Genomic DNA, 21,502 nt, shown 5'->3' on the forward strand with positions numbered 1-21,502 from the left:
GACCCAAACGATTCTGCACAGTGAAATCTTGGAGTTTGGGCTGTGGATTGGGAATCCGGAGGCACTTAATCTCTTTGTACATTTATTCCTCCATTTGAAAATCAAGGATAATACCTGCTGCCTACTTAACCTTAAATGGATATTTGAGGATTAGCCAATTAAAGTTTGCCAAATGCTTGGAAACCAATGGAGGGAAAAATCTGTATGAACATAAAGTATTACTATCATTCTCCCCGTCTTCCTTTTCTCTCTCTCTTTCCAAGCACTGCTGTCCTGGGAAACTCAGTGAACAGTGTTCATGGTTTTGCTTCTGGTTGCTATTGTGGAAAGGGGCTTTTTCATTTTATTAACAATTTATTAAGTGGTTTGTTTGAAACTGGTCCTTCCTCTACCATCAAGGGGAGGTTTCCAAACCAAAGCATCCTAGAGTGATGGCCAATGGCTCACACCTGACAAGGTTTCCTTTGGGTTTATCTCTAGAATCCTATAGAGAGGCAAAAACAACAATTTTCAGGTAAAATAGTAAGTATAATTTGGAAAAATTTGCCCATTAGTGATGTAAAGCTAGTGAAGTAGAAAAATAAAGTTAATTTAGAACCCTTGTTACAATCCTTAAAGAAATTCCCCTTTAACCAAAACAATAACAGCACTTTATATTTACAAACATTGCCCCTCTGGTTCTTAAAACAACTTGTAAAATGAGCATAACACAATTTGGTCATATTATACTCATTTTACAGTTGAAAAAATTGAAATGTAGAGAGGTTAAGTGATTTTTCCCAAAATAATTTAGCTAATGAATGGCAAAGCTGGAACTAGAGTCTAAATTTCATTATATTTTCTGGTTCCAAGAGCAGTAGATTTTCCCTTGCTGCTATCTTTTGACTATGGCCCAAATGATGTTAAAAGTCCAAACCTTGTTGCTTTGGTACTCTGATATGTTTTTGTCCACACCACCAAACAACTCAGTTCTGACACGATCTACCTAGAGGTAGCATCAGATCCCACAGGTTAAGGGTTGTCCTACAAGACTGCCCCTCCTCCCACTTCAGAGGCCACTCAAAAGTCCAGGTTGTCACCCGTCCTATTGTTCAGAGGTTCCAATAATCCCCCCTCCTCGGGTTCAACTAATTTGCTAGAGCAGCTCGCAGAACTCAGAGAAATATTTTACTTACAAAATTGCTGGTTTATTATAAAAGGATATAACTCAGAAACAGTCCAATGGAAGATATGCATGGGGCAAGGTATGGGGAAGAGACAAGCAGCTTCCATGCCGTCTCCAAGGGTGCCAGTCTCCCTGAATCTCCACGTGTTCACCAACCTGGTAGCTCCCCAAATCCCGTCTTTCTGGGTTTTCATGGAGGCTTTATTACATACACATGGTTGATTAAATCATTGTCCGCTGGTGACTGAACTCAATCTCCAGCCCTCTCCCTTCCCTGGCCTGGGGGTTGGGACTGAAAGTTCCAACCCTCTAATCACTACCATCCTTTGGTTACTAGGGACTTTCCAAAAGTCACCTCATTAATGTAACAAAAAACACTTTATTGCTTTCATTACTTAGGAAATTCCAAGGGTTCTAGGTGCTCTCTGCCAGGAACAGTGGGTGGAAACCAAATACATATTTCTTATTATATTAATAAATTACAATCTCACAGGTACCCTTTCCTTTACTTCACAGACTATCTGGACTTGTACAACACATCTAATGTGCTGTGAGAACCTGTGGGAAAGCCTGGAACAGAATGTCCTTTCCAAGATCACTTCTCTGTGCTAAGGGATTGTAAGGCCAAATGCAGAGAATTACCTAAGGAAAGCTGGGAAGTCAGGACCAGGAATTCTTACTGGAACAGCATTTATCGCTCAGGGTCTGACTCTAATTCCACCCATGCCATTGCTCCGCTATGTCTAGAGTTGGGTACGCAGTCAATCTATCAGGAATACTTGGTAGGTCCTAATGCACAGATAGAAAATCATTATCATTGTTAAGAAACAAAATTCAACTAAGTACATTTTAAAGATTTTATTGACTTTATTCAATGAGTCATAAATGAAGCAGCATCCAATCTAGCAGGTAGAAAAGAACTCCATGGAGCTGTACAAAAAGAAAGACTTTTATAGGCAGAAGGGAGAAGATACAAGGAAGTTACACTAGGCAAAAAAGCAGGTTGGTTATTGCAAGGTTACTTTCCTTTAGGGGGTGGCAAGGGTCTACCAGGCAGGTGACCTAACTAGTGATGATCAGGCAATTCCTGACTGACTGGTTTAAGATTCTATTTCTGGGAGAGCTGAAGCTGTAATTAAATTAAGTCTTGGTTTGGTGACATGGAGCTTAGCATAAGTGACTCCATTCTGGGCCTGTTGTCTTGTTTTTAACATCATTGTGTGGGATATAATGGATGTTGTGGTATACCAATCAGATCCTTCTTTCAGGACCAACACTCTCATTCTCCCAAATTCTGGGAACTCTCAGCTGAGCTCCGATCCAAGAATTGGCAACAGCCAAAGACAGCTGCACCCACCAAGGTCACCCTTCCTACCCTGTGGCAGGATGTTTGACTCGGGGAGGATGGGTGTGGTTTATGAAGGTCCAACACCCCTGCCTCAGGGCATGACAACTCTGGAGGACAAAATGATGGTCCAGAACTCTTCTTAAGATTGATTGAGGCCTTGGTTGTAATTCCATAACAGTTCAGTTTCTCCCTAGGTCCAACCTTTTTCTCCCATCACCTCCTAAGAACACTCTCTCAGTAAACCTCCTGCACCCAGTTCTAAGAATTTCAGAGTCTGCTTCCTAGAGAACCTGACCTGCCATATAGTACCAGAAGGGGCCCAAAAAAACAGACTTCAGCCAGCTGGCAATGATGACTCCATCGCTGGTGGGAGATGAAGCATTAATAGCCCTTGGTATGTACTTGCAGTACGATTATTAAAACTTTTACCAGTGGCAAACTAGGATGGCATACCGGTGGAAGGAAATTGTTCTAGCAAACAGCATTGGAGAGTGTTGTGGTAAATGGTAATTGTAAGGACTGTGAAACTGAATGACTATTGCTAAAGCCATCCATGCATTAAAGAATGTCAATGGGGCTTCCCTGGTGGCGCAGTGGTTGGGAGTCCGCCTGCCGATGCAGGGGACATGGGTTCGTGCCCCGGTCCGGGAAGATCCCACATGCTGCGGAGCGGCTGGGCCCATGAGCCATGGCCGCTGGGCCTGCGTGTCCGGAGCCTGTGCTCCGCAATGGGAGAGGCCACAACAGTGAGAGGCCCGCGTACCACAAAAAAAAAAAAAAAAAAAAGAATGTCAATGAAGGCCACTAACCCTCAATATAAGCAAGGTATGAAAGCCAGAAGGGGGCCTCCTTGGCAGTATTTAAAGGGACTCTCATCTCCTGCAGCAGGCAGGCAGAAAAATCTGAGGATCAAGGCCAGGATTTAAGTATAAAAGTAGCAGATCTCCATGAAGGTTGATATTTGACCTTGACAGTTCACCTACACTAAGATTGTGGCCCTGTTTGGGAAGGAGTGGGACCCTAAGAGTTATGATGAGGAATCTAAATATTCATATTATGCTAGACTCTCTGGGCCAAGAAAAAAGGCCCATTCCTTCTTGTTAAAGCCTAGTTCTTCCTCCTTACTTGAAGATGAGACAGAAGCTTCTACCTTGCAAAGCAATGTGCACCCACCCCCATAATCTACCACACCTCCCTTTGTAATCACCAGAAGAATAACTTAGGGTCAAGTCACAGCATAAGCCAGCTGAGGGAGCACAGGAGTTACAAAGCAAGAAAAGGGGTTATACACCTAAGGAGCTGAAAGATGTAACCAAATTTTACTGTCAAGAGCCAGCAGAATACAAATGGACTGGACTCTTGGAGGCGCTGGATTAAACGGGATGGAATATAAAGTTGGATAAAGGATAGTTTATAGATCTTGGAGCACTAACCCTTGATGCAGGATTTAAGATCATGGCAAGAACTTTGGGAAACATGCCAACATTTTTGGGGCAAATGAAGGAGGAAGGAACTGAAGGACTAGGAAAGTGGGCATATTGCACTGGCTACATTACGCATTGGCAGAAAACCTGTTAGCTTATTATGTTCTGTGAGAGAGTTCAGAGGACATTCCATTTACCAAAGAACATGGGATGTGCAGGGGACACTGGCATTGTTAAGAATCTCGGTGGTGGTTAACCTCTGTAGAATAGGACTGATTTGGGAGGTTGCTCTTGCAAAATTGGCTCTCAAATAGCACAGTGCTTGTAGACTTCTGAAAAAATAGAGGCCAGGTGGTAGCACTTAGCCATCAAAAGCAAAGTGAGCTCAATTATTGTAAAGAGAGGCAAGGTTGGGGAGCGGGGAGTGGCATGACTCACGGAGTGCTGTGGAGATAGTTAATGGAACACAGCATCTCCAGGGTCAAGACTGAGCGGGCAACAAGGTTATTTCTCAATCTGTGTAACAAAACGAAACAAAGGCTAAGGGCTACTGCTACTATAAAATGTCACAATCCCTTACTAAGTTTCTGGACCTGATTCAGTTTTCAACCCAAAGACCTCTGACTGAAAGCAAGGCTGGGTTTCATGAGTGAAGGACACTGCAAGATCAAAGGCTATCATAATGATTCTCCCAGTCCTTCTCCAGAGGGATCTACAGCCATCTACTTAGGGAACCATGTACTGAGGAAAGGGCAATATTCAAACACTCAAGAACTGTGTGTTGACATTGGTCCCTGGCTCACAGTAGGTCAGCTAAGTGTATGGACCTAACCAGTAGCTATTTCTCCAGTCTCTGAGTGTATAATTAGAATATGAGGTTGACAGAATCTCTATATTGGTTCCTTGACCTGTGAGTTAAGAATTTTCATAATGGGAAAGGCCAAGTGGAAGCCTCTGATACTGTCCCTCCCACCATGGACAAGATATTAAATCAAAACCAACATTGCATCCTTTGGGAATAGATTAGTGTCAGTTCTGAAGACCTAAAGGATACAGAGTTGGCAATTACTGCCCCATCCACATTTAATTCACCAGTCTGGCACCTACAGAAGCCAGATGGACCCTGTGATATGACAGTGGACTACCACAAGCTCAGTCACGTAGTAGCCCCAGTTGTAGCTGTTGTACCAAAAATGGTTTCTTTGCTAGAGCAGATTAGCCTGGTATCTAATACACTGTATGCAATCATTGATCTGCATATGGGATAAACAACGGTACAGACATATGATCTTGCCCCAGGGTCATGTTAACTCTCTCCCTCTCATAATATGTCAGTGACCTGACTGGGCATTCCAAAACACCATACATTTCTTCACTTTACTGATGACATCATGTTAATCAGATCAGATAAGCAAGAAGTGCCAAGTTCATGTGCCTTGGTAAGACACATGAACTCCAGAAGGCGGGAGATACCTCTAAAGAAGAGTCAGGGACCTACCACAGTAATGAAATCCTCCAGGTACATCCCCTTCAAGGTAAAGAACAAAGGATCGTAAATAGCCCCTTCTACCCCTACGGAGGAAGCACAACGGCTGGTAGGCCTCTCAGATTTTGGGTGTAGCCTCTTACATATTTGGTAATAATACTCTAACCAAATGTTTATTACTGTGTTCAAAACTTAATTATTTATAAATTATTTATTCATATAAACGATAATTATTTTATTCATTGTTTTGTGGGGCAGGAATCTAGAAAGTTCTCAGCTGGGTGGCTCTGACTTGGGTCTCTCAGGTATTGCAGTCAAACAGTGTTTGAAGTTAGAATAATGGGGGGTGGGGGAAGGAGTGCAGACCAGTGAGAAAGAAGAAAGCTGGAATAGCTGAGAGCTGGCAATACATTCCCCCCCCCTGCCCCCCCACCTTGTCTCAGGATCTTTCCAGAGAGTCTCTCTATATGGACCAGGTTGGGCTTCCTCACAGCATGGTGCCTGGGGTCCAAAAGCATTCTCAAAAAACCAAATAGAAGTTGCATAATCTTTTCTAAACCAGTCTCAAGAATCATGCAGCATTACTTCTGCTACTCTTCTTTGGTTGGAGCTGTCAAAAGTTCCCACTCATATTCAAGAGCAGGGGACATAGACGCCACCTCTTAATGGAAGGAGTGTCAAAGGATTTGGGGGCATGTTTTTAAAATGCCATAGTGTGATAAATTGACATCAGCTCCAATTTTAGAAAAGTCTGTGCACCTGTGTTGACTCCACCACTTTCTACTTTCGTGCCTATGAAATATAATACGATCCATCCTCTCAGGAAAGGACTTTTGCTTTCTCCTTTTGCTATTCAACAGCAACATGGAAGATAACAACGCTTTGTAGTCAAACTCCTTTGGATGCAAGGAACAAAGACTCACTCATGCTACTAAAGGTTGCCGGGAGAAACCAAACCAAGAGCAGGGACAGCAGCTGCCCCAGGAGCTGGAGGTGAATCCTCGTGACCTTAGCGGCAGGAGGTCTTGGAGTCCCACCCTACTGCTCTTGCATTTATCTCATTTGGCTATTCTCTACCTTTCAGTTTCTCCCTTCTATTCCTTTCTCACCTTCTGCTATCTCTGTGTCCTTTCTTTCCTTCTCACTTCTGCTGACCCATCGTTTTTGCTCGCTTAGACCCCAAGTTAGCATCATGGCCTCTCCAGCTTCTCTCTACATCAAGGCTTCTCTCTACATCAGCTCTCACCACTGTCTTAATCTTCAGGAATTTCCTAGTTCAAATTCCCAGGAAAGGAATAATTTGCTGGTGTCAAAGTGGATTGTCTGTGTTTGGGTAACATCATTTTCTTATTTACTTACCAACAACTTGTATAAAGAAAGCTCAGGTCTTAGCAATTCAAGCTGGAAGGAAAAGGCAACCATGATTGGCATGGCTGTACATTCATCAGCAGAGTCCAATGTAGATGTCAACCTGCAAAGAATTGTGGATCAATTAAAATAAGAAAAGTAAAAGGTACTGTAAAATATAAAGTTATCCAAGAAGATGTGATATTATGTTTTTAAACATACATTCAAATGGATCCACAGATTCACTTTATAAGTGTCAATGTATCAAGTTAACATCCTTGCTAATTAATCCATCAAATTGATCTATGCAGATCAATGTTTTGTTTCCATGAACGATTATTGTTACTGTTCTTCCTTGACATCCAGCTACATGCTAGCTAGATCAGGACCTCCAAGAGTTGAGCCTGACTCTCAAATTTCAAGAAATTAGATGTTCAAATGAATGCCTTGCTGATTAATATACAGATTTTAGCATTATATTTTTTGGATTCTCTTTAAAAAGGGGGAAACTCAGAAAGCATACTTTGTTCAATAATAAAGGCTTGAAAATGCATCTGTTTCTAACTGCATGTGGTACCTACTCAAATCTGTATTGGAAAATTACACAGTAAATGTTTCATAGGCTTTTCTTTTTCACCCATTTTCAGTCTCTCACAGTCTCTCACTTCTTAATCAATTCCTTTTTTCTCAACACAGACTGCATTGCCATCGAGCTATCAACTAATAATTTTTTAAGAACTCAGAATGGAAAGAAAAACCTAACCAAACAAATAAACAAGTGTAAAGCTTCAGGAACCTTTGTGCCTGAACCATTATGCTAAGGCATCCATCCCTCTGCACATGGTGAGTTGAATTCAGATAGGCTCCTGATATGGTGATTGCAATTTTCTAATTTAAGAATTTTCTAAAATCTGAAATGAATTTCCTTTTTCTTGTCTTCAGGAAAGCCTGAAAATACCAAATCCAATAATGAGAGAGGTTTAATTTCCTTTTTGGTCTATGACACAACATAACAATTATCTGTGGGTGATTAAAGAAAATGCAGAAAGTAGGATGCGCTTAGTTCATACCAGATAAAGCCCCCGTGAAATGATGCCATCGTTGGCGTCATCTGCTGACATTCATGCATGATTCAGCACCTCTAGACAACAATTTGGAGGAAATCTGCTTCTCCATTCCAAGCCAGACTCTGCCTTTTTGCTAGAAAATGAAAGGATGAAAATTCCCAGCTTTTAAGGTTGGCTACCTCCTGTGACATCCAGCAACCAGAAGCAATCCAGAGACTCTGGTGTTCCTCTGCACTGTTCAGTGCATGGTAGACATGAGGCATCCAGGTGATTGACGGATTTCTCACTTGTCCTCTGGCTGCTTTTGCATCTGTTGACATAGCCTCGGTGTTTATATGCGTGATTAGGCCGAGACTTCCAGCGTCAACCACCCACAGATTGTATCAAAAATAATCAATCTTATTTGACTGCCTTAACATTTTGGCTATTTTAGTTGTTAAGGCAACCAGATCTGATGAAGTATTCACTCATCAATTTGATGTTCAGCAATCGTCTGTCATGGTTCTGAAGTTGGAGGGAAAAAAATAATAAACATCAACTGTCAAAACAGTCAATCCAATCATGAATTTCTCCCTGACACCAGAGACCATTGTTTCTCCTTTCCATTTCCCCTCCTTTGCCTCCGCCTCCTCTCCTGAGATCTGTCCCTCCCACAGGTTCTTTCCTCCAGCGATGCTGAACAGCAGAGAAGGGAGATACTCCAGGTTCACAAAGGCTTACATTTGCCTAAAAGGTTTCCCTTTACTTTGTTTTGATGTTTGATAATTTTTTGCTAAATCATCCTAAAAGGTCCTAAAAGGATGGATACATTGAATGTATGGAGAAAGTTATTCGGAATGGAGAATTTAAGCAGAAATGTCCTTTGCTTTCTCTTTCAAGATGAATTTCCATTTTCGGGGAGCACAGCTCCAAAGCCAGCGACAGGCACCTGGCTTGCACAGTCCCTTCCTGTCCCTTGAGCCTGTTCCAGCCTCCTTGGAACAGAAGAGCTCTGAGTCTGGCCCTGGTGTGGGATGTGGCTGGCTTTCCAAGTTGGAAATGTGTTAGTAATTACTTTTTACTGCTGTCTCCATTTGAATTTCCAGACTTCTCCCCCTTCTCCCAGCCTGCGTTTCTCCACCCAGCTTCCTACCTCATTGACTGCTAATTTAACCCTGGCTCCCTTCCTCCAGAAACATTTGACCTTGTGCAAGAACTTGGCATCAATTTCTCTCCTCCTGCTTCCCCAGAAAGGAAGCGCCGGACTAGGGTAATTAGCATCAGCAGGCATCTCTGTCAGACTGCCTGCCTGTTGTCCACTGGGCTCCGCCAGATACAACAGCAGCCCCCTTTTTCCAGGCAAAAGGGCATTGGCCACTAGTTGCCATTTGCCAGGAGACCTTTTCCAACATTTTGCTTCAAGATGGTGTTACCAGGGATGTGGACTAAGCCCAATTAGCTTGTTTAGTGAATTAACCTACAGGGGAAAAAATGTATCAATAGAAGCACTGAAACTTCCTTAGCTCACATATCCCTGCTTTAGATTTGAAAGAATTCTATTGCTTTTTCTTATCAAGAAAGGTTATTCTATGTTGACTGATAATCTGGAAAGGGTTATAAAGAAACTAAGAGTTGTTTTACCTGCTTAAGAGAACAAACTTTGCAATCACTTAAGAAATGCCCATTTCTTCCTTCTGTTGATAAGCTGATTACATACCACTTTTATCTCCCCGTTAATTAAGTCCCCAAGGACAATTACAGGGTATAGTTTCATAACTGAAATAAGAGTATATATGTACTTGAAAATAATGCTACTTCAGTTTTTTAGAAATAGTCCTTAATTCCGTATTTTCACTAATTCAGTCCCTTATTACACTGAATGAGTGGGTTTCCCTTATTACACTGAATGAGTGGGTTTCATGTTACATGTTTGTGAATGTACGTTCTTGAAGTTTATAGAGTAGAACTATCTTTGTAAAATGCCTTGTGTTATAGGGATTCAGTATAGAGCTAGAAGTTGGTTGAGTAGAGATGGGGATAGAAATTACAAATAGGGCCATGGACTCTACTCATTACTATACACATTCTATATCACCCAGACTATGAAGTTCAAAATACATAGTACAGGGCTTCCCTGGTGGCGCAGTGGTTGAGAGTCCGCCTGCCAATGCAGGGGACACGGGTTCGTGCCCCGGTCCAGGAAGATCCCACGTGCCGCGGAGCGGCTGGGCCCGTGAGCCATGGCCGCTGAGCCTGCGCATCCGGAGCCTGTGCTCCACAACGGGAGAGGCCACAACAGTGAGAGGCCCGCGTACCGAAAAAAAAAAAAAAACATAGTAAAAATACGCATACATATGTATGTATACATATAACATACATATGTACAAAGTATATAGTACAAAATTGTGGATAAGACATCCTATTCCTCTATTTATTGGGCAGGAGGAAGTAGCAACTCTATGGGTTCCAAGCGACGAGGCCTCTATGTATAATATTAGGAGACGCACATCCAGAGATGGGGCTCCTCCATGTTGTTTCCACTTCTCAGATAAAGGAAAACTGAGACTAGTTCTTTAATTAAGCACAAGTTTTCAGTAATGAAGTACACTACCTACACCCAAAAAGAGCATGTGAGAGCAAGAACGCATGCTCCAGAGCTAAAGCCCTGGCTGTAGCTGTGGGACTCTCAAAGTATGGTTTTTAATAAGGTAAAAACTTGACTCTCATGCAAACATACAAAGAACACATGTCAAAATTCATTTAATCTATGAATGAGGGAAGCATTAGGATTATAATACTGGTTCAAGAATTGGAGAGACTGAATATATATCTATAGATAGAAAGAGAGAGAGAAAGAAAGGAAGGGAGGAAGGAAGGAAGGAAGGGAGGAAGGAAGGGAGGGAGGGAGGGAGGGAGGGAGGGAGAGAGAGAGAAAGAAAGAAAGAAAGAAAGATCTCTCTAGAATTATATTTTCTACTAGACAAAAATCTACAAGTTGGGACTTCCCTGGTGGTCCAGTGGTTAAGACTCCAGGCTCCCAATCCAGGGGGCTCAGGTTCCATCCCTGGTCAGGTAACTAGATCCCGCATGCCACAACTAAAAGAGCTCTCATGCCGCAACTAAGACCAGGTGCAGACAAATAAATAAATAAATGAATAAATAAATAAAATAAAAATCTACAAATTAACCTATAATTTCACAGAGTTTAGTACTAATCAATACTAAATAGTAAGTCAAACAAAGGTACATTCTGTTAGAGGATTAATCTGTGGTCTCTTATTAGATAAAGCTCCACATAGGGTTCTTTTTGCCTTATTTTCATGTTTGGGATAATTTTTTTTTTTTTTTAAAGAAATTTCATCTGTTTTTTTTTTTTTTTAAGAAGATGTTGGGGATAGGAGTTTATTAATTAATTTATTTATTTTTGCTGTGTTGGGTCTTCGTTTCTGTGCGCAGGCTATCTCTAGTTGTGGCAAGCGGGGACCACTCTTCATCGCAGTGCGCGGGCCTCTCACTGTCGCGGCCTCTCTTGTTGTGGAGCACAGGCTCCAGACACGCCGGCTCAGTAGTTGTGGCTCACGGGCCTAGTTGCTCCGTGGCATGTGGGATCTTCCCGGACCAGGGCTCGAACCCATGTCCCCTTCATTAGCAGGCAGATTCTCAACCACTGCGCCACCAGGGAAGCCCCGGGATAATTTTTCTTAACAGGATTTAGGGCAAATTACCTCAAATCTCTCTGAACCTCAATGCCTTTATTTGAAAAGTGGGAACAACAATATCTACCTTATGGGGTTGTTGCAGGATTTAAATAAAATTATGTATCTAAAACATCTCCCACAACATGTCAATAAACGGTAATTCCCTTTTCTCCATGTATTCCTTTTATTCCATATTATCTGACATTTTGCCAACCAGATCTCTTTTGATTGACACTTCTACATGTTACCAAAATAATGGTAATTCAGGGTTATAATGATGATCCTAAGACTCTTCACAGCCTTCTGTATCATTACAGATAAAATTATGTGCTTAGTATATTATTAATGTTAAGTGTAATTTATTATTCTTTACTTTTTAAAGTCATTATCCATGGAACTTGACTCAGTTAAAACAAAATATCCAGTTATCCAAAACCATATTTTCCAGATTATTAAGCATAAAAGAAAATTCTACCAAGTGTTTTTGCTTGGAACAATAATTTGAATCCACAGGTAGATTTGAACAAACACGCTCTAAATTTTCTTCCAGCTCTAAGATTTTATACTAAGTAGAAAAGGATACCTAAGGAAAAAATAATATGCAGAAAGGAGAGAGTTTATGTATTTTAGTCCTCAGAAAAAAAGAATACAATTGTATACTAAAAATAATGACTTAATGACTGTGGGGTAGCATTTTTATTTCTTTAAAAATATGAAATTATAGGCAATTTCAAATATATAGAAAATAACAAAACTCTCAGGTACCCAGCTTAATATTTAACATATCTTAATATTTATCTGTGTCTCCTTGAGATTGAAAAAGAAATAAGATAGAGCTAAATTTCTCTTCTCATCCTGCATTCTCTCCCTTTCTCCACCTCCCACCCAACAAAGATAATCATTACCCTGAAGTTGATCCATATCCTTATGGCAATGTTATATACCCAAAACACTATATATCATTATTTTGTGAGATCTGTAGACTTTACTCAAATGATATCGTATGCTATACGTTTTTCAACATCTTTTGTTCACTCACATTAGGTTTTTTAACTTTATCTGTGTAGATATATCTAGACCTACCTTACTTTGTATTCCAAAATGTAATTATTCTGCAATTTGTTGAACTGTTTCTTTTTTTTTTTCTTTTTTAAAATTTATTTATCATTTTTATTTTTTGGCTGCATTGGGTCTTTTGCTTGTTGCAGCGAGTCAGGGCTACTCTTCACTTCAGTGCACAGACTTCTCACTACGGTGGCTTCTTTTGTTGCAGAGCACGGGCTCTAGAGCACGCAGGCTTCAGTAGTTGCAGCACGCAGGCTCAGTAGTTGGGGCTCGTGGGCTCTAGAGCACAGGCTTGGTAGTTGTGGCTCACGGGCTTAGTTGCTCTTCGGCATGTGGGATCTTCCAGGACCAGGGCTCGAACCCATTTCCCCTGCATTGGCAGGAGGATTCTTAACCACTGCACCATCATGGAAGTCCATCATATTGAGTTTTAAGTGTGATCTGTGTGTATGTGTGTGTGTGTGTGTGTGTGTGTGTAACCCTTTAATGGTTATATGCATTAAAAATATTTCCTCCTAGTATTGGTTTGTACTTTTAATTAATTTATGTAATATTATATATTCTTTTCACTTGAATGTGGTCCATTTTCCTCTCTTGAGTGGTAGTGTATACAGCAGTGGCTCTAGAGTGGATCCACATTACCTGGGATCAACTCATACCTCTGCCACTTACCACACAGGTTAGGGAAGTGAACAGTCTCTCCAGGTCTCAGTCTTTTACGACGATCATAGTAATGATGGCCTCCTAGGGTTTTCATGAGGATTACATAAGTTAGCATATATAATTTACTCAGAATACTGTGTGCACATAGAATAGCTCAGTAAATATTGGCTTATTGTTATTTTACTTTTATGGTTTGTGATTTTATGTCTCATTTAAGAAATATTTATCTGCCCCGATATTAAAAAAATATTATCTTAAATTTTCCATTAAAAGTTTTTAAATGTTGCTTCTACATTGATCCATCTGGAATTTGTTTTTTAAGTGTGGTATGGGTAGGAAGTCTCTTTTTTCTCACATTGATAACCATTTTGTAGCAATATTTATGGATAGCTAATCTTTTTCTCATAACATTACCTCTATCAATGTATCTATCATACATTACCTCTATCATTATCTCTATCATAACATTACCTCTATCATACAGTCTGACAATGGGTTCTTGATTTGTTCCAATGGTCTATTTGTCAATGCTATGCTGCTTTAATTACTATAGTTTTATAAAATACCTGCAGATACATTAGTATGGGTCTTCCCTCCTTATTCTTCTTCAAAATTTCCTGTCTCTTCCTGGCCTTTTGCTCTTCCACATGAATTTTAGGATCAGGTTGTCAAGTTCTATGAAAAATCCCACTAGTTCACTTCGTTTTTGAGAAAGAGTCAATTACAAGGCTAGATTTTATCCTAAGAAAGTTCATTTGTACTACATGTCAGCAGTATGTTATGTGAAAAGAATCCTGGACTAAGATTTGGGTTAGAATATCTAACTAAATGAGCTCCTTGGGACAAGTCCATTCATAACTCTAGGCTACAGTTTCCTCATCTGTAGAAGAGTCTGGACCATGATCATACAATAGCATACCTAGAACAATACTACTAAAAAAGTACTCCCTACAAGAGCTGCGTTAGCATCCCCCGGCAAAAGGATAGCAAACTAGATTCAGAATCTGAGGACAGTGCCCAGGAATCTATGTTTAACAAGCCCTCAGGTGATTCATACATATGGCATGAATGTTAATTTTATGGGTCAACTTGGCTAGGCCATGGTATCCAGATATTTGGTCACACAATATTCTAGATGTTTCTTCAGAGAAACTTTTTTAAATGAGATTAACACTTAAATCAGTGAACTTTGAATAAAGCAGGTTACCCGCCACACTGTGGGTGAGCCTCACCCAATCAGTTGAAGACCTTCCTAGAAAATAGACTGACCTTCCCCTGGGAAGAGAGAATTCTAACAACAGACCATCTTTGGACTCAAACTGAAACTCTTCCCTTGGTCTCAAATCTGCTGGCCTACTCTTCAGATTTTGGACCTGCCAAGCCTCCATAATCACATGAACCAATTCCTTAAAAAATATATACACACATATATATATATATGTGTGTGTGTGTGTTATATTTACATATTTTATATATATCTTCCTCTTACTGGTGTGTTTCTCTGGAAAACCCAGACTAATACACACAGTAAAGTTTGAGAGGCGCATCCTCCAATGCACCTGGCATAACTCCACCTTTCATGTATGACCTGTCCAGATTCATTCATCTGTGGAAGAACTATGGCTAGAATCTAGGTCACAGGACACCCAGTTTGATGTGTTTTCTGCTGTGCTCTGCTAGTTAGGGAAAATACCCTGTAACAAAAATAAACTGTTTATGTTGAGTGGGTGAGTTAAAGAGAGCAGACATTTTATTTCTACAATGAATTAATTTGAGTTCCATTTAAACAAGAAGCCCACCTGGTGATTCATTTATAAATTTCTATATGCTTGACAGAAAAAGCAGCAGCAGGGGACTGAAATATTAGAGCTAAACATCCATTTAAAGGTGAATCACTAATTAAAAAAGTATCTCTGAAATGAAAACGTGAGACAATATAAGCTTCTTTTAGCAAAATATTTTATTTCCCTACAGGATGTGTGTGTGTCAATGGAGCCATAGATGAAGTGTAGATGTAAGCCCTTGTATGTTGATTCACTTGGGCCTAGACAGCATTTAGTGGGAGAAATTACCCTCTCAGGCCCCAGGGATGTGAGCGACCCCATATCCCAATAAGGGAGAATGAGTAAACGCAGCTCCAGACTTCATCCACTTCCTAGGAACATACCCAGATGTGGGGAGAACAGCTGATGCAAAAGGATCTAGGCTTAGATCATCAGATCATAGGAAGAATGTCCACAGTGTAAGCATTTTGACGCAGTGGAATGTACTCTGTGGGAGCTGGATCTAAACTCCTACCCAGCAAGCCAATGACCTTATGGTCCCCACCAGGCCTCACACTTTGTTTCTAAATATATGAACTGATCACTATCAGAGAGATTTTGCTGACTTGTACTCCATGGTGTATTAGGCCTTAGCGAGTAATCTGTCGATTTAGAAAAAGGGAAATAAAAAAGAGCATCTTCCGATCAGGCAGATGTGTTTCCTCACCTTTGTGTGTTTCGCGCTTCACACAAAACACGCAAAACCATGACTACTTATAACAATTGGGAGAGTTTGCAGAGAGGGGAAGCTAATCCTCTCATGTGGAATATAAGCTTGGACACACGGACATTTATAAACCCTTTATCCTGACTGAAAAGTCTTTGGTGTTTTCAAATGGCTCTGGGTTGTCTGAGGCTGACTCGGGGCCTTGTTAGAAATTTAGCACCTCCTCGGGCACCACGCTCTTGCCAGGGTAGGGAGCCTGCACTGAGTCAGTTGGGGAGGCGTCAGGAACACTGCTTGAATATTTATAAGTGAAAATATATTAATAGAGCTTAGAGAACCTCTATCCCCAAACCTCCAAGAGACAAAAGAAATGTCCAAGGGAGATCGCTGACTAGAATTTTTTAAGCTATTGATATTTTAAAATCTTTTTTAAATGACACTTCTCCTCCCAGCAACTGAACGGGGAGTTTCAAATACACACTGCCCATTCCCTGCCTTTATCACTTGTCCTCTTAGGGACCCTGTTGGGAAACTTTCTTTTGAGTGCATGGGACCTGACTCTCCAAAGAGAAAGCGACAAAGCCGGTGTGTTTCACAAATGCACATGCTCTCGTTAAAATAGATGTCCCTTCTCCCAGAGAGCCTCCCATAAAGGCATTTTCATTCTCTAACTAAAATGTAGTGCAGCCTTTATTCCACAAAGCCAATTTGTTTATGTTTCCAAGTTCAATCACAATCTATTTGTAAAACCTATTTAGAATCAGAGTCACATAGCCAGAAATGATCATGCTCTAATTTCCTTATTAGAGAGATTCTTGTTGCAGCTGGCAGCCTGATTTGACTGCTCCCAGGGTTTGCAGCGACGTGTTCTTACCCTCGTTTCCCAATTTTGTTCTTCATGCCTTTTGTTCCCCCACCTCCAACATACAAATATCAAGCCAGAAGGAACAATTCCCGACATTGTTGCTTAAATGGAGGTGAAATAAGAGACTGCCACCTTTTCACCTGTCAAGAAATTAACAAAATTGGGTTACTCACAATATCTGCAGGAGAGAAAGGAAGGAAATGTTCACAAAACACACTATGAAAAGAAGGATGCTTTAGGATTCAGGTAAAATGTCGATTATTTCAGAGGACTTGGGGGGAATGATGTTTTCTGGATAATTGAATCAGAATTAAACAGAATGCCAATGCAACATTCAAGAAAACTTTCTTCACCTACTCTTTCTTATAATTTTTTCTTTATAAAATAGGTGAGTTGATCTTTATGACATAGCAAGATGTCTTTTCAAGGTAATTTAACAGTTCTCCAACAATGCAGGGTCTTGAAGTGTCTCTGTGTCTGCATCAGTTAGTGAAACCTTACTCATCCTTTAAGGTCTGGTTCAAACATTATTTTGTAAAGCTTTCACCAACTTCTCACTATTTTCCTGATGTAACATAGTCATTTGTTTTACACAGTATTATAGACTCCACTAGTTCAGTCAGAGGATGCTATGAAACTGCAAAGATGTTCCCATTTTGCTTATAATGATGGTTAAAGTAATATCATAAGTTTCACCCTGTAATAGATTAAAATGGCTCAGAGACCTTGCCTGTTATGTCTCTCAAATTAAACTGGACTGAGAACATTGTCTACTAATAAGTAAGTGTCAAATAAATATGTAACACTTGTCACTCAGCACTAAGCTTGTTTTCCAAAAGAGTCTAGGGTACAGAGGATCAGGCAAAATGACATATTCCAGATCTTAAAAATGGAGGTTTACTTTGAATTGGGTGATTTGACGCCACTTGAGGTCATATATTAGTTTGCCTGAACAGCCAACCTAATGCAACCTCTTCACTCATGTTTCCAAATCTCTTTGGGATTCCTCCATCATTCACCCAGACTTTCTCTTTCTCTTTCATCCACTATTGAAATACCACCTGTTCAATAAACACCTTAAGACACACGCTACTTATTGCCCACCCAATATTCATTCATTCTTACCTTTTTTCCTTAATACCTGAACCTTGAATTTATCCAAGGTGTATGTGTCCAATTTTCCAGATTCCCAGCAATCAGGAAACCCTAGATGACCAAGTTCTGACCAAGGAGATGAAAAAGGACTTCACTGGGTGCGACACACAGGAACTTTTCTCAGAGACAATTTCAGCTGGCGTGCTCTTGGGCCCTTTAAACTTTATCTTACCTTTTCCCCCCTTCTTGCCTGTCACCTACACTTACTGTCTGGAAGTACAACAGCCATTTTACAATGTTAAGGATGATGAAACCGTAGGATTAAAGGAATCTGGACTCTTGATGACATTGCTGATTCACACTAATCTTGGACTGCCTAACTCTGATCTTCCGTGGCATGAGAACAGTAAGCTCTTTTCCTGCCTAAGCTATCTTTTGTTGGGTTTCATTACTTGCAGCCAGAAACAGTCCCAACAAACACACCCTTCTTAACCCACTGAGAGGCCTAGAGTAAATTTGCCTGGGACTTTCCCTGTCCAAGCAGACAACTCCAACATTTCCTATTTCAGTCACCACTCTGCAACCTCCCCTACAGTAATGCTTGACAGGCGTTTCAGAGAAAATGGCAATCCACATCAATGAAACTCCCAGAGATTATCAAGCCCTCTTATTTTTAACTATTTTTAGGATTTCCAGATAAAATATTTTTATTTGCTAAATCTAACAGCTCTACCCTTTTGGGGTGTGGGGGGGAACTGTCTCAAATGTTTTGTATGTTTTCCAAATATCTTGAACATTTTGTAATTTTATTATTTTCTGCATGTTCTATGATTACTACATTGTGCTTTCTATACAATGCTCTTTACTGATGTTTACCCATGTGTTTCCCCTATATTAAGTGGTTCCAATCTGCTGAGTTTTATATGTGTATCTGTATACACACACACACACACACACACACACACACATACACACATTTTTCTCCTCTTGTCAATTGGCACTGCTTTACTGTCAGAATGCCTGTCTATAGCATTTTGACCTCGCTTATCCAATTTACTCTTAAATCTGTTTTTAACGTGACTATGTAAGAATTTGATCTAAAATAAAAATAGATAACTCTAAATAAGGATTTGCAGGACTAATCTATCAATAAAAATGATGAACTTTGTGATGTTTATTTTGACTACTCAGAGAAATGTTTCTGGCCTCTCGGTTCTTGATGATGTTTGGTTATAATACCAGTATATTCAAATGCTCCCTCGATAAGAGAGGTGTGGCTATGTAAGATTGGCTTTTTAAATATTTACCTGTTCTCGTTGTGTGTATGCATGCATGCATGTGCATCCCTGCATGCGCACTCGTGCATGCACACACATGCACACGCGTGCACACATTCAGTAGTTATTTGACAGTTTTTGTGCCCTGAAAGTCCATGCATCTGAACGTTGTCTGTGCTAGTGTTTAAGCTCTTAGATGACAGGAAATCATTTTATTGAATTCACTTGACACCCCAGCACCACTGGTCAGCTGGGATTAACCGTTGCTCCTGTTGATGTTACTATTCTATATATCCTTGCTACTTAAGCAAAGACCAGCAGCATAGGCGTAGACAGGGAGCTTATTCAAAATGCAGAACCAAAACCCCTCCCGGACCTACTGAATCAAAATCTACATCTTTAACAAGATTCTCAGGTGATTCCTATGCTCACTGATGTTTGAGAAGCATTGATCTAAAGCAACAGTTTTCCAACTTTAGTGTGCATCAGAATCACCTGGAGGGCTTATTAAAATACAGATTTCTGGGCCCAGCTTCCAGAATTTCAGACTCAGTGGGTCTGGGGCGGGGGCTGAGAATTTGCTTTCCTAACATGTTCTCAGATGGTGCTGATACTGCTGGTCTTTGGACCACAGTTTTGAGAACCACAGCTCTAAAGGAAACCGAGTGGCAGAATTGGCAAAAATTCAGTGGCTTAATAACCAGAAGGTCTGGATGTTAGCTTTTATTCCTCAAGTAACTGGCCATGTGACTTTGAGAAGCTCTCTGTGCTCTCCACGGCTCTTTTTTCTCATTGGTAAATACGACGATCTGAGGATCAGCTCAAGCACAGCACTTGCCTTCTCAGTTCTGTGTACACGTCTCCACTCTGCACTGTCAGCTCCTTGAAACCAGGAACCATATTTTAATTATCGTTTTATCCCCAATGAGACCATAGGAGTCTCTTAGTTGAATGAGTGAGTAAATGAGCAAATAAAGAGATGAATCCAAGATGTAAGATCCTGGTTGTGAAAACATTTTTAAAAGGAAAAGTAGTTTTATTACTGTCGTATATGGTACCTAGTTCTTTTAAATTGTTGATTAAACTACTAGAGTTTCAAGAACACAGAGGATTATAATAAGAAGAAGAACAACAGCAACAACTAATATTCATGGTGATAATATTGGATTAGATGCAAAAATAATCTAACTGGTGAAGAATACATATCCCAGATGTTGAATCCACTAGGCATGGAAACTGCAAGACTCGAGGAGGCGTGATCTGATGAGTCAAGGGAGATGAGGGCTGGAGCAATTAAGCCAGACTCAAGGCCAGCCAAAAATTCTAGCAAACTGGCAGCTAACTCCTGCTTTAAGGGTGGTACTGCTGCTTGGGTGAGTCAGAGGATTTCTGGGAAAAGGACTCTGCGGTTTCAAGCTTAGCAATTCAGCGTTCTCTTGTGGGGCTTGGAGAGGTGAGAGGTGATGGGAGTGGAGAGTGAGCACGGTACAGGCTTGTCTGCATTCCAGCCCTCCCTGTGCACAGCCCCTCTAGGCTCCTTGCATGACCTCAAGGTGCAGTTCAAAGCTCCAAGCCAGGGCTAGGCTCTAACTCTCATTTTATAGGCCCGTGACCTGGCTTAGAATCCTTCTGTTCCCAGTGGACCAGGTACACAGGGTGTGACACTAGGAAAGTGTACAACTTCCTTGTTGCTTTAGAAACTGTTCAACTCTCCCCGTGGGCCACAGCCTTACCACGTCTGATGGCAATAAAACTAAGAAGCAAATGTTTCTGCCTGTGCCAAGAGAACGATGCTTGTAGAAAGGAAAATTGGATCAACAGCTCTATATGTAAGAAGCTGAACTGCCGGATGCGATCAGGGACCTAGAATATCATTTTATTAAGAGGGAGTAGATGCCCTTGGTACTTGAAAACTCAAATTTGTTTCCTCAAGAAGTTTTCATTTTCCTCTGCTATGTACATCTGTTTCTTACTTGCTTGCATTCATTTAAAAAAAAAAAAGAAAAGAAAAAATGCAGCATACAACTAGGCTACAATGTAATGGGGTTTAATTAATGTTTGGGAAGTATTTTGAGTTTCTTTGATGAAAGGTGTTTGCTGCCACTCAGCGTCTTACAGCACAATTTTCCTGCTGGTTGTTAAGGTTTTAAAGTGAAATAAAAATTCAATTGGATTTGAAACACTGCTGATGGGTGAGTTTTTATTTAATAAGTTAAAGAAAATAGCACATTACAATCACCTAAGCACGTGAGTTTCTCTGTAACATTGCTAAACTATAACCCAATATATCTCCAGAAGAAAAAAAAAAAAAAGAAAGGTAACAAAGCCCAGGAAAGTAGGTGTCAGCTTCCTACCAACAGATAATTGTAATGCCAATGTGGGTACCTGAAAGAAACACGAATAAAATGACCAGGAGTCAGTACCTGGTGTTTCAGGCAATTTCTGTGGGAAAGTTGAGCATGGCTACTATTTGAGTCTGCATTTGAGCTCAGCAAGGAACAGAACATTTAAGTAGAGCCAAATGTGGGTATAG

Source organism: Lagenorhynchus albirostris, chromosome 5 (assembly GCF_949774975.1).
Source record: "Lagenorhynchus albirostris chromosome 5, mLagAlb1.1, whole genome shotgun sequence".
NCBI classification, from domain to species: Eukaryota; Metazoa; Chordata; class Mammalia; order Artiodactyla; family Delphinidae; genus Lagenorhynchus; species Lagenorhynchus albirostris.